Source organism: Schistocerca cancellata, chromosome 1 (assembly GCF_023864275.1).
Source record: "Schistocerca cancellata isolate TAMUIC-IGC-003103 chromosome 1, iqSchCanc2.1, whole genome shotgun sequence".
NCBI lineage: Eukaryota > Metazoa > Arthropoda > Insecta > Orthoptera > Acrididae > Schistocerca > Schistocerca cancellata.
This window is the reverse complement of record NC_064626.1, coordinates 243,590,688-243,606,671: the sequence shown is the minus strand read 5'-3', so window position 1 is coordinate 243,606,671 and position 15,984 is coordinate 243,590,688.

The window sequence follows — 15,984 nt, the reverse complement described above, 5'->3', positions numbered from 1 at the left end:
TAAATAAAAGATTCAAACTACGGAAGTCACTAACTACTGATAGGGATAGTTAGCAAATGAAAGATTTTAATAGAGAACAAACACTGTATTTACCTTAATAATCATAATATATATAGCAGTTCAATTTCAAAACTTCCGCCATCTCTCTCCCCACATCCACCACTGCTGGTGGCTCACCTCCAACTGTGCAACGCTACGCGCTGTTCACATCCAGCTGCCGCTGCCCAACACTACAATGGCAGACAACAATGCAAACTAGCCACATACTGCACACAGCACAGCAAGTGATTTTCATACAGAGCGCTACGTGGCATTACCAACATAAAAATCTAAACAGCCTACTTACATAGCCCCCATGCTCCCCACAAAAAATTTTACAAATTTTTTTGGCCAGTGGCCAATAATGATTTGAAAAAATTTTTCATAATTACAATAACAAAGATATCAAATGCACACACTTATTTATACAATGTTGGTCAAAAGCTAAAATCTTCTCACAGTCCATAAAGACAGTCCTGATCATTCATCACAGTAAAACTGCCGTTTCTTTTATCAAAGTCTGAGCAGTAAAAGACAATGCACACGGAAGTAGTGGATGTCCATGCAGTCTTGAAGAAGTAGTGTTGTCCTTCCAACAGAAAGACAGTGCTGACTCTTGACATGCAGACAGGTAATGGGCCACAATGGAGCAAACCCACAGCAGAGTCATTCGACTTTTGAAGAAGATTGGTAGGTAGGTCATCACAGAGTAGACCCACTGTAGTCCTGGTAGAGATTACGGTATTGGTGGGCCACCAGAGGTGCAGACCCACTGCTGTCCTTGTAGAAATAATGGTATTGGTGGGTCATCAAAGATGCAGACCCACTGTAGTCCATGTAGAGATGGCCAGCAGCCATCTGTTGCGAATGTGCGGGTGCACAATCACCAGTGAAGAGTCTTGCAGTTAATATAGCAAGTCCATAACCACCACTTGTGCACTCACAAAGTTTTTTGGAATTGTCCTTAGAACCAGCAATGCTGTTATCCAGTCCCTATACATTTCATTCCATTGCTGTAATCTGTAACACCTGAGGGTATAATTACAATAATCCTCAGGGGGGTACACGCCTATTTTGTGTACCATGTGTTTGGCAAGCACAAGGAGCCCTAGCTAATATGGTATTTGCTTATACAACTTTACACATCGGTACCATATTTCTCTAACACAAATTACACAGCTATCTGATCATTTAACTGAGAGATAAACATGTTTTTTACTACGTCAGTGACAGATGTTTACGTGATTACACCGTTGGATAACTTCACATTTACGAAATTGTATTTTGTCTGTACTTTGTGAACTGTTCATATTTCTTTGGACCCATTGTGATACTGGATCGACTCTTATTCCACTTATTCGTATAACATTTTAGCGGTTTCTGTGGGCAGAGATCGAGGGAGGTGGCGCAGTGGTTAGCACACTGGACTCGCATTCGGGAGGACGACGGTTCAAGCCCGCGTCCGGCCATCCTGATTTAGGTTTCCCGTGATTTCCCTAAATCGCTCCAGGCAAATGCCGGGATGGTTCCTTTGAAAGGGCATGGTTGACTTCCTTTTCTGTCATTCCCTAATCCAATGAGACCGATGACCTCGCTGTTTGGTCTCTTCCCCCAAACAGTCCAATCCAATCTGTGGGCAGAGAAGACAGACTACACATGTTTAAGTAGTCTTGTTGGCAGTTGATATGGGGTATTGTCATTTGTGTGAACACTGCTCTTATGTCTACATGCAAATGCACTTTTTGTTCCAACATATAATAAAAATAACGTTTCCTCAAAGAAAAAAAGCTGAGTTAAGAAGTTTAACATAAAATTTGCAATGCCACGTACTATTCAATTGCACAGAGTGGGAACTTTGATATCGTGCAGGCTGCAGCACAATAAAAGAGGAAAATGGTAGTTTGTTTTTCTCATTTTTTCGCCAAAAAAGGAACTAAATAAATAAATATAATTTTGAAACTGTTGTGAAGTGTGTTTCACACATTATTAAGTATTCTTCTTGTGTTATTTCGTATAAACATGTGATTAAAAATGTAAAACATTCCGAGTACCAATTGGTTTTGTTAAATGGGTGTCATTAAATCAAAGCTCAGATACTGAAGACTGAGAGCGTTTACGTTAATTACAGTAATGGAGGGCTGACTTGAGATGTCCCTGCAATTTCTACAAGAAATTTAAGTAAAGTGAGGTTTACATATTGAGGTCCAGACATGTTACAATATTTAAGAAACTGCTGATTAGTTTATCACAGCTGTTCAAAGGTCCCAGTATTTTCATGAGGAAAATATGGTAGGGTTTTCTCGGAATAAAAATGTTTCAAACATTGTATTGTAGATTGCCATCCTAACTGCTTACTTCAAAATATTTTGAACAGTCATGAACATGATACCAGATAGAAACCCAATGTTAAATTTTCATACAGTCACCAAGTAAACTATGCATATTTCCAAATTTGTATTGTCGAATTTCGTTCTTATGGCTTATTTAAACTAGAAAGTTGTTTAACAATACCAAATTTTTTTGTTTCTTTGTAGGTGCAGTTATTTTAAAACGTAAAAGGTTAAAATGAGTACAGAGCAAAAAATGACTCCGCCATTAAGGTGCCGCCCCTAGGCTCGTGCTAATGGGCCAGTATGTAAATCCGCCACTGCAAACGAATGGAATCAGCTTTAAGAGCAGAGCAGAGAAGTGCCAAGGAAAAAAAGCTCTGCGATATGCAGGACAGCAAATAAGAGCAATAGCAGCCTTCTTGCTACCTGTGACATATCATGGAAGAGTAGAGTTGTGTTTAGTTTTTGGGAATTGTGCAAGTGCTCGATACCATTGTCATATACATGTTTATTATAAAGATTATCAGTCAAAATCGAGGAGAGGTACTGCTGAGGCTGGGTACCTTTTGATGTCTTCTGTGCCAGGTGTAGCATCTGTGTATCTGTAACATACACAGGCGTAGATACATACGGTGGGACAAAGACGAAGGGTGACCATGACGAGGTGGTCCAAACCCCCTACCCCTACTCCGCAGAGTCATGAATGTTTTATTGAGAAAAAAAATATCGCTAACTTCGAAATATGGCATTTATTACTTGTAATAAGTATTAGATTAAATTTTTCCATTGAACGCTTATAGCGCCTGTTAAGTAATCAATCCACTAAGTTGAGGTTTGGCTCCATGTACACATGATGCCTTTTTTGTGTTCAACTTTGCACACATGCATAAATTTTCAAAATTGCAACTATGCACGCCCTTTTCTGCAAGAGTAGTATCCTTGAAAAGAAAGCCTGGCGTTAAGCACATTGTTTACGTTTTAAAGGGGAATGTAATGGAAAATGCAAAAATTTATTTACAAAAATCATTACACCCATATTTATTAATGTACAAATCTAAAATTTTGCATGTGTAAAGAAGAAGAGCTGCGTTTTAGCAGAAAAATAAAATATTCAGGATTAATATTTTGCTAGAAATTTTAATTTTTAATTTTTTATTGCCTTTTTTATAAAAAGCCATAACTAAAATTCTAATCATGCAATAAATCTGAAAATTTTATTGTAGTGTCCTTAGAAAGTTTTAAGACCACTGAACTACAGTTATTAATTTATGGTACAAATCGTATTTAACAGAGATTTTAATTTTGAACATGCAAAATTAACTTTTTTTCTACAGACAATCATCTAAAAATCAGAATGTAATTGCAGCATCTCGTATTTTTTAGTTCCAGGGAGATAGCAACACATTGCGAACAGTTCCTGAAAATTTCATAGCATTAGCACATATACTTTTTGAGTAAACACTTCTAATAATGTAAAAAATGGAAAACAGAGAAAAAGAGGTTCAAATATTTTCTTCTCACACTTCTACATGTAATAAGCTTATCTCAGTTTTAAAATCCTCCATACTGATACTCCTCATCCTCTAGGAGTCTCTTCTCTCCTCTTCGAATCTTCCTGGCCTTTATTTGCAGGTAAGACACTGATCTGTTAGCTTTCTTGATCCTGCTCTCATCGATGGTGTAAAATGCTTTTGTTGAAAACACACCAGGATTTATACCAACTCTCTTCAGCACTTCAATTCTGCCATTTTTTCGTTATTGTAACATGAAACTGCATCATAGACATCTATTTTGATTATTTCACGTCCACAGGATGTCCTTTTTGAGCATCTAATTCAAAATAAATTAATGAGGCTTTCTTTTGTATTTGTGTTTTTCTGTGAAGACACTTCCTCAATAAATCAGGGTTTGCGAGAAACCTGAATGTGGGCTCATACAAGGTTCTGGTAATGAAAGTTTATGTGAATATGTTTCATTTATGTTGTTGAACTTACACCAATGGTCGTTTGGACACAGATTGTACATTGGTGTTTGGTCAGCGGATAGTTCATTGAAGAAAATCGCACACACAGCATGCCTTATTGCCTGTAAATTATGTGTGTTCTTCTTTCAGAGCAAGCCTGCTTTTTCCTCCTAGCTGTTTTCCATCCTCAAGTACTTCACCTTTCTTCTCTTTCAGCAAGATAAATCCTACCACCAAGCCACTTTTTGGATGTGGCCAACACATTCCAACTTTTCTATTGTTGTATTGTATGGATTTTTATCTGTTACAGTGTGAATGAAGAGGAGTCACCATCACCAAGGTATTGAGTATATCTAACATCATAATGGTCCTCAGATCTGGAGAACATCCTCAATACTGCAGCAGCCTCCATGCCCCCACTTGAGCCACTATAATTCTTACAGCATGCTACTGCATGCTTTTATTGCCACAGTTTCTCACTGTCTTTGTTGTTGTACATTTTCCTTATTGCACAGTAGTGATAGTTTATAGACATAATTTCTACATCTAAAACTTTCCCTGAGTTAATACGAATAACAGATGCAACTTCATACAGAGCTGTGACCCCTTTTCATCCAGGTCCCACCTACAGACACACACATTTGTAGGAGATTCACTATCATGAATATCTATCCCAGAATCTATTTCTTTTTGGTTTATTTCCACTAATTCCTCCACTGCTTTTTTCATAGAAACTTTGGCAGTATCACATAAGCATCAGACATTTCCTTATTTATTTTTTCAAACCTTGCACAAGGTGGAGGAAGGTTCAGAAAACCACACAATAAATTACCTCCTTCCCTACTCTGTCCAAGTCATCTCAGATTACACACTAACCTAAAATTGCTTTCATAGGTACCAGTGTTAGCTTTTTTTGAAGGAGGAAAATGAAAATTCATCGCCACACGAATTACAAATTAATTTAAAATCACAAGCTATTCCCACTCTTCTTTCTTCAACAACAATCATGCATTCCATACTTTTACAGCTAACACATGAACATGAAAGTTTTATACCCTGGCAGAGAAATTCTAAATCAATAAGTCTGAAACCAGTGGAATCTATATCAACATCATTCACACACCTGTACAATTCCCCTGTTCCAAGTTTCGATAATGAAGCTGAGAGCTTATGTTCTTCATTTCAACCTGCTTCCTCTTTTTTGTTGGTAAACTGATTTCCACGAAGCCTCCATTTCCTGAACATAGTTTAACCACCCATTATGCATAAATCTTGACTTCCAAGTAAATGTTTGCGAATTCAATCTTCATCTACTAATATGTGTTAGTTTTGTCAAAACTTAAATAAACCACTTGCAAGATAAGAGACAGGTACCTTAGTGTCCAGTAATGACTGGTGTGTAGAATGATTGAATTTCGAACTTAAAAAGAAAAATATGAGGCATTGTTGAAGAAAAATCGTCGATCGGAGATGAAATACGAGGGGAAGTGGATTTCTCAATGTAATCTTAACGAAAGGTTAGTGTCTTGACGCATCTAAAGATTTTGGCTGCTGAGTGCTTCTTCTCACCGAGTACGAATAACCGATGCACTTCAGCTGGGTCAGAAGTACATCAATTTCTGCTTGAGATTCACAATAACCACGCAATTGCCCGTCGTCATCGATGCTGAACTCTTTTCAGATTTTCTCTCATTAGTCTCTCGAATGCTGAACACATAATTAGAGACGAGCAACGAAAAACAACGCACAGGACACACACACAGTACAATACACGATTTAAACGCAAGGAACGCAAAACACATCTAAACGAATGGCGCAGAGCACAGCGCTACCCTGTCACAACCTCTCGAAAGTTCACAAAAGTCGAATAGTCGATATACGGTTTCTATAGTTTTCGATGTAGCGTGTATACGTCATCATGACGTCACATCGTATCCAAGTCCGGTGAACTTAGCATCCTCCATAGAAGAAGCGTCTCGCGGGCACCGAGGAATCATGATGTCACATCATGACATGACCATGGAGGTAAATCCATGGACATGACGTTGTCTCTTACGCTAGCCAATATCGCTGGTAGTTTTCGAAACGCGGATATTCTTTGAACATGATATGCTAATGCCTTGTGGGTGTGACTGTGTGTGTATAATGGCGGGTTTTGGGATTTGTGTGCGTTAACGCTTTTCAGTCACGGAAAAAAAATTGATAATACGCGCTGCAAAAGCAGATGTTTGCAGAGGAGAAAGGATAGTTTATGTTCCAGGTAATTTACGGTAAGTAACTTCCGTTAGTAATCTTATAATGGTCAAGAAAAGTAAAGTGTATAGTAAATCTACAGAAATTTCATTGTTTGTGCCTATAGTATTCTGATGCATTACTTTACCCAGTAAAGTTTCTTTCAGTGCATCTATGTGGATTATTTATAGTAATGGAGTATTCTCATAACAAATGGCTTCGGTATTTAAGTTGCAATCGTCGTAACTTTTTCCTGATCAAAAATTGGGGACTAGTGCAGCAGGGGATACAACTCGTCGGCTTTGAACAATGACGTCACAAGTCGCCAGAGAGCATGTATTACAGAGATGAAAGAGCTGAGGAGAATGTTGAGAAACAAAGGAATGCGAGAGAGATAAACATTGATCTTGTCAACAGCATAAGTGTTTTTTGACTTTAAAAAAATCTCACGAGATAGAATAAACTGATCCTACTTTATTAAGCGATACCTTGTCAAAAGCCGAGAAGCGATTCTTCTTAATGTTCTAGCTCCCTTCAGTACGTTTTAGATTAGATTAGATTAGATTTACTTTCATTCCAATTGATCCGTAGTGAGGAGGTCCTCCTGGATGTGGAACATGTCAGAAAAACAACAATACATGACAAATATTTACAACTAAAACAAATAAGCTAATGTACCATTCCACAGGTCCCAAGTGGAATGATCGTCATTTTTTATGAACACTAAGAGTCATTTTACAAATACTAATGCACTGAATTTAAAATAAAAAAGTTTTTTATTTATTTATAAGGTAATAAACCTGTAATACTACTACTGTAATACTTATTTACAATGAACACATTACTGCACTGAAATGGTGCAGAAGTTAGATTATACTTACACACACACACACACAGTGAAACACGTATGTAACATAGCAGCGATGGCGAGGCATTGTAGCATCTGTGACCAGAGAGTATGCGCTTGACCGCGCGAGTGTTGCGAGCGGTTCTCAGTCTGTCAGTAAGTCGTTGCGAGTCTGTAGCTCTGTCTAGTTGAGGGCAGTACTCAGTCAGTAGTCGTTGAGAGCAGTTCAGTGGTAGTCGTCGTGGAGTACGCTAGTAGTCGTCATGCAGAGCAGTCTGTGGGCAACACTGGTCAAGATGCTGAATGAGGTATATTGTTAATTAAGGTAATCATCAGATAATGTAAAGTTTATTTATTGTAATTAATTTCCAACAAGTGCCCCAATAATAATTTTGATTTCAAAAGCAATTTTACAAAGAAAAATTTATTTAATTGAAGTTCCACTTCCCTTAAACTAAAGTCTCAGTTAAATTAAAAAAAAAAAAAAAGGAATATTATTATTTGCAATGCAGTTCCTCCAAGCTGTGCGCAAGAATAAGAGCAGAAATGTGACTAGCAGTTACAATGAGGTAAGAATTTAATTCTGATTTTTGTACAGGGCCAAAGACCGATATTTCGGTTTAATTGAAATTTCATTATCACTGAATTGACTTTCATTTTGTTTTGTGAGGAATTTATACTTGAGTCAGATTGCTAATTTTTGTCTAATGGTCATTGTCATTGAATTGATTTGCTAGGAGGTTACGTTAGGTCGTATTCTTGCTAACATTCAAATTATTGTCTTTCAACATTTTGTGGGAAAGTTTTACTTGGCTCCATTTTTTATTAAATATTGTCTTTTCTTTTTTTGTGGGGAGGTTACACTTGGCGACACCCAGTCCAGGATCGTATTTCGTTGAGAGTCTTTTGAACAACAGTCAGATATCTGCTCTTATTTGCTTAGATATAATTAGGATTTGGCGCTACGCTTTTATTAACTTGTGACTTTCTTTCTACAGGTCAACGGCAATTTGTTGCTCTGTTGTATTTGTGTGTTGTTTTTGCATTTGTGTTTATTGTTTTGTGAATATTTGTGACTATTGTAAAAATGCCGCGAAAGACTGTGAATAGTGTATCGCGAGGTATTATGAACGAAATTACCGACTTAAACAACGTGATCGATAGGACATGTGACACGCAGTGTAGTGATGACAATCCTGCGTTCACTAACAATCAGTGCATTACAACCACTAATGGTGACTTTTATCTTAATGAGGAACAAACGAACTCAATTGTCTCGTCTGTTAAATTGACGACAATTGATGACGCGGAGCGGTCTATTGTAATGAGCGCTGCCCAGCTTAACGCACCCGGTTTGGAGAATTCAAGTAATGTACAGACGAATTTTTCTAATGAAAATGAACAGGATACACAAAGTACGACGGATTTATTTCATTCCGAAATAGTGAGTGACAGTGTAGGTCCGAATGACAATCCTTTTTGTAAATTACAGAATGACCAAATGGTCACACAAAGCGCGACAATTCCAGGTACACAATCAAACAGTACAGATAAAGGAGTAGGTAATGTTACTTTGGAACAATTTATGGCAATAATGCTACAGTTTAAGAACGAACTTAGTGAACAGTTCAAACAACAGCACGAAATTTTCGACAACCATTTCAAACAACTTAATGAAAGTTTCAAACAGACGAATGAAACATACGACAAACTTAATGAAAGTTTCGACAACCATTTCAAACAACTTAGCGAAACGATTGATGAAAGTTTCAAACTGACGAACGAAAAACAAGAGAACCTTAACGAACAGAACAAACAAGTTAGTGAACAGATTACAGCTGTTATCGTGCAACGTCACGACACGGAAGAACAATCATGTGAGAAGTCTAAGGCTTGTGCTAATAACAGTAATGAAGAAGTTGGAACTGTTGCACAAGAATTAAGTAGTACACGTGTAGGCACAACAGAATCATATAAAGACAAGATTAATGCAGTCACTGAACAATGTTCAGCGAACGAAACACAGATACACGAAATTAATGCAGTCACTGAACAATGCCGTAAAAACACAGTACAGATACGCGACGAGTTTAATTTAGAGTCAGTGGAAGTTTCACACACTCCGAATACGGAAGTTAACGAGAAATTTGCACGACACAATAACCAAATTGACGAAAGTATTACAGTAACAGAATTAACAATTATTTCAGTCACCAATACGTCACAGAACCCGCCACGTTGCGAGCATTTGTCAGACTCGCGCAACGCGTATAATGTGAACAATTTACAGAGACTACGCGAATTAAAATCCGAAAAGCCACGCGACTTAAAATCTGAAAGGCTACGAAACTTGAAATCCGAAATGACACAGACGAACAAATTCTCATACAAACCCGAACGTGTTTACAAATTCAATGACGAGAACGTAGATTACGAGCAATTTTTATCCGCCAGAAAATGTAAAGAATTTAATAATGACAGCGTACAGGTACACGCTTTGAACTGTATGCGACAATCTATTTTTGTACTTTCACCGCTATTGCCTGTAATGCGGAAACGAGTTTTGAACCTGATGCGACAATTTGCTATTGCATTTTTATCAGCATTGGCTGTAATGAGGAAACTTGAATTAGCAAGAATACAGCAATTTGATTTTGGAATTTTACCGCCATTGCGTGTAACGCAAAAGCTAAAATTTATTTGTAGCGCATAATTGACCTCAGGGGATTCATTATGCTTTAATGAATATGTGCCGTAGCGAGCATAGGGCCCCGAGCTGTAGTAGTGCTGTTTCATCTTTAGTTTTCTGCACTGCTGCCTTCTCTTCTACTATCCTTTATATCTGTCAAAACCGCTCTTTAACTATTGCTCTACCTAGAATTAAGAAGAATGAATAATGAAAACCGGATTTGACAAGTTATACCGAAAGTGACAATTTTCATTAGGCACTCCAGAACTACCAGCGTAATTTTAATAACTGACAAAATTTTAATCATCAGTATGTATAAAATTATCAGTAACAGTAAACGCATTTTTGTAACAATAGACATTTTTCTCCACAACAGCATGAAAGTCAGCCGCTTAGCATATGTAACCAACAATGTAATGCACAAGGTCAACCAGGCTTTAATGTTCCGCCGCGAGCACGTATAGTCCCAGCTACAACAAATAGTAACGCACGGCAGCAATGAAATAACTACGTACAGAAAACACAGTATTTTAATTCCTATAGCAATGTGCCGTATAGAAGTGACTATCACGACATACGTAAAATTAATTAGCACAATTTTCAGCATACATTCAATAACACGTCAGATAGAATTTAACCAGATACAGCACAGATTGCATATTCCAGTAACGTAAGCAATACTTTTCACGCAGAATTTTGTTCATGAGAATGTTATTTGAAATACGCTTTGTTAAATGCTCCACTTTTATCGCACCCAGATCTTACCAATAATTTTTCCATTGCCACCGACAGTTCCAACACAGCTTTAGGCGTACATATTTTTCAGGAAATTGAAGAAGATGGTTCTACAGTAATTAAAAACATCGCATTTGCAAGCCGCATTCTATCACCTGCTGAACGAAATTATTCCGTCACAGAACTGGAAACATTATGTGTTGTTTGGGCTTTCACGAGATTTCGGCACTTTCTTTATGGCAGACATACCACCGTTTACACAGACCACAGAGCAATACAATTTTTACTTTCGGCTAGATTCACTCACGACAGGTTAAGTAGATGGAAACTTTATTTACAGGAATTTAATTTCACAATAGTTCACATACCCGGTACGCAAAATGTTATAGCAGACGCACTATCGCGTTCTCTCGGCAACAATCAGCAAGACGTAGCAACCAACTTCTGCAAAACAAATTTCAGTGTCATGTACATTCAGCAAGTAGCATTTGAAAATTTTATTTTATCGTCATTACAGGACATAGCACAAGAACAAAATAAAGACAATGTGTGGAAAGAAATTAAACACCTTTGGCAAGATAAGAATAATGTTACGATTAGAAACCATTACACTGTACGCAATGACATTTTGTTTCGCCGCTCTCACCCTGACACCAACAATTGGTTATTATGTATTCCTGACGAACTGGTTAACAAATTAATCTGGTACACTCATTTAAGTTACGCACATTACGGAGCACGAAAATGTTTTCTTATACTGAGACAGAACTGTTATTTTAACAACATGGAGAAACGTATACGACGAGTTTTAGCGTCTTGTAAAATTTGCCAGAAAGCTAAGTCAGACACAACGTCACATATTCCTCCATTATATCCGATTGTACCTGTTAAATTAAGACATATGGCCGCAGTAGATATTTTTGGTCCGATTCCCAGAACTAATAGAGGTTTTTGCTACATCTTTGTCGCTGTTGAACTAACTTCAAAATTTGTTACTTTCACTCCGTTACGCAAAGCTACTGCTAAAACTGTTTCGAAAGCATTTGTAAAACATTTTCTATTTCATGTAGGGCATGTGATGAAAGTAATTTCTGACAATGGGTCTCAATTTCGTAGTAGCATATGGACACGCATGTTACAAGCCAGAAACATTTCTCCGATCTATATATCCAAGTACCACGCTTCTTCGAACCCCTGTGAACGGTTAATGAAAGAAATTGGTAAGCTGTGCCGAATATACTGCCACAAAAGACATATTGATTGGGATACACACATACTCTCATTCCAAGATGTAATTAATTCGATTCCGAATGAATCCACTATGCTATCTCCGTCTGTTATACTGAAAAACGTTGAACCACCAAACAAAATTAAAGAATTAGTCAACTTCCCTACCTGTCGTCGACTACGACACCATGAAATAATTGACATTGCGCTGAACAACATCAAACGTGCTGCAGAGCGCCGGAGAAGACAGCAAAAACAGGTTTGTATACGCCGTGACTTTCACGTTGGACAGAAAATATTAGTACGTACACACCATTTATCCAGTAAATTAAAAGGTAAGTGCAGTAAATTTGAACTTCTATACGCAGGTCCATATCGGATTCGCAGCATCCCTCACCCCAATGTTGTACACGTCGAAACTTTGAGAACCAGAAAATCGAAAGGCAACCACCATATCTCAAACATTAAACCGTTTATTGAATGAAATCACTTTATGATTTAACAAGCTATAATGCCATTTGCTAATTTTATGATCACGTATGCAATTATACTCTCATGAATACTTACTGATGATTATCGTATTTTTTCTTGGCAAGTGCCTGGCGAGGTAAGGTTAGCAGGTCGCTTTTCTTGTCGTTACACGTCAGACCGTGCACATTTTGCCATTTTTTTGTATGTATGATTGTTTTCCTGTTTTGTTAGTATGCATTATGAAATAGTTAAGATATAACACACACCAGTTGACTTTGACATTTTTGCCTTATGAAATCTCAACATCATGACTACTTTACTTTTTTTTTTGCTGCTGCATTGTGATATTCCGTGTACATTTTTGCCTTTGAACACTGTTTGTGCTTTCGACATATTACGTTTTCTGTCATGTTATGCTGTATGCTTAATTATATTACCGTTAATCAGTAATTACTTAGTGGGTATATGATTTAAATGCAAGACGTTATTCTCTATTCATCATTTTCAGAAAGAAATAACGTGTAAAGAAAATAAATTAAACGGAAATGGGAATTTCACCTACGGAATAAACGATAGAAGATGCAATAACTTTATGAGGAAGAGTAAATGGATCAGGATTAACAAGAATATACAATACACATCGCTGAATAGCAGTCTTAACTAATTTTTTCTTTCAGAATACGAAGCGATTGATGCAGGCTGTCAGATAGAACTACACGTCTTAGTTTTAGTGATGAAATATGCTAGAGATAAGGAATAGTTGTATAATGAGTAATGAAGTGATATTTTTGCAGATGATAATGAGTGATGATGAATAATGATGAAGAGTGTGCTACTATGGATAATGAAGTTTTTTTTTTACAGATGAGGATAATGTTGAAGTCATGTATTTATGCTACGTAGTTATTTAAGTATTTGTTGCAGTTTGTTTTGACAGCAGGTGTTATATTGCATAGTAGGATGACGGAAAGTTTTGGAAAGGACAGCTATGGAACACATTTTATACACATTTCACTACTTGTTAATTCGAAGTTCACTACTTTTCAGCATAGTGTGCGTTTCTTCTTTCAGGTCAATAATCCATTTTGTATTTTTTCCAGGAGAAGTTTTTCATGATACATACTAAACCTATTACTTATTATACCTGTTCTAGTACTTGCATTTATATTTTTTACCCATTTGTGTTTATCATTTATAAATGTGATCACATATACTGCCTTGTTACATAACCTTGCTACAGCTGACTCATGACGAATGACGTTACACATTTTTGATTTACAGGAACAACCCACTACCAATTATTTTTTTTCTCTCTTTTTCTCTTCTGGCTTTCTCTTATAATTACCAAACGCAATGCATTGCTAACAAAAAAATGTATTACCAGTCCCAAATAGTGATACCAGTTTGAGAAAGTTCTGAATAATACTGATCAACTCTGACTAGTATGTCACTTCAGTAATGACTTCGTAATGATACAAAAAACATATATGTATAAAATAATGCTTTGTAACTGGCTAATAACTGCCACTGTTTATTGTAATGAGACTACTTATAATGTGTATGATTATTAATGCTATGACTGTAATTAGCTGATTTTTAATAATGACTTCGTAATGATCTGAATGTCACTCAATGAATTGTTATTACTTCTTAATGATCTGAATAATACTGAATGAGGAACAATGTTTTATATTATTCAATATTTGCTGGGCCACTGAGTGCCAATGATTGAGTGTAATGTTTTGTACTATTCAGTAATTGCTGGGCCACTGAGTGCCAATGATTGAGTGTAATGTTTTGTACTATTCAGTACTTGCTGGCCACTGAGTGCCAAGAATGAGTGTAATGTTCTGTAATATTCAATACTTGCTGGCCACTGAGTGCCAATGATGTACATTATTCTGTCATACTAAATATGCTTTGTAACCGTCCAAGGACTGCCACTGTTTATTGTAATACGATTACCCATGATGCCAATAATTTAATTTTGTGAACATTTTTCTGTAATACTACATTCATGGTACAGAAATGTTCAACACTGGGCTATGAATGCCCCAAATGAAAACTGTAATTGTCAATATTATGTGACTTAATGTCCTTCACCTCATGAGCTAACTACCCTGAATTACTGCAATGTCCATTTGTCCTGTCTATCCTAGTGATCATGGAGCACTACCTTTGGGTTTGCACTACTTCTACGTTGGTGTGTCTTGTAAAAGCGTGGTGTTGACACGACATGCTGTCCACCACCATGAGCGATGAAGACGTTATTATGGTCCCACTGTTTGGTGTACCTAATGTACTGCCAAAATGAGAACATGAAATATTACTACGAGAGTTCAGTGTCTTGGCTACACTGATGGATTCTGATGGGAAAAGAACTGCAAATTGTGTCACTTGGTGTTGTACTTCTGTGGAAAGATATGGACTTTCAGAACAGCTGTGTGCAATCTAAAGTGCTACAACCATGATGCAATCCTTCCCTTTCCTATCCTAATTCTTGTCACATAGTGAAAATCATTTTTTTGCTAACATTATTTATGTTCATGGGTTATACATTTTTTTTTGATTCGCTGAACTCCAGTGCGAGTACAGTTATGTCACTTGTCGATATGATTTTGCCATTATGTTTATTTATTGCACAAATACCTAAGACATTTTTTCGATTTGTTCTCAAGTACAGTATGTGCACTCTTGTCTTTTATATTGTATATACAATTTTTTAGTATTTTATTTTAATGATATGTTCTGAACTACAGTGCATGTGCACTTATGTTGTGTGTTAATATGTTTTCTACTGAACTCCAGTGCCTGTGCACTTTTCTCATTTTTCAATATGATTTGTACTATTCTGTATATTCAATACTTCAATGCGTATGCACTTATGTCATTTGTTACTAATTGTATATACATTTCATAATTTACTGATATGTTCTCAACTGCAGTGCATGTGCACTCATGTCACTTGTCAACATAATATTTTTTGCCAGTCTGTTTATTTGTTCTGAATATGCTAAAGAATTTTTTCACTGCCTGTGCACTTTGTTATCTGTCAAATAATTTGTATATACATTTTTCTGATTTGCTACTATGTTTTGTACTCACATTTTGTCTTTGATATATTTTGTACTTAGTGCGTGTGCACAACATTTAATTCATGTACTACATCTAAATATTCTGTAAGTTGTAGAAGTTTGTTAATTAAAGAAAAATTTTGCCGCGCTTGGCAAGTCCAAATGACTCACCATCGCTGCCAAATTTTTGCCCCCCAGTGGAGGGTTATGAAACACGTATGTAACATAGCAGCGATGGCGAGGCATTGTAGCATCTGTGACCAGAGAGTATGCGCTTGACCGCGCGAGTGTTGCGAGCGGTTCTCAGTCTGTCAGTAAGTCGTTGCGAGTCTGTAGCTCTGTCTAGTTGAGGGCAGTACTCAGTCAGTAGTCGTTGA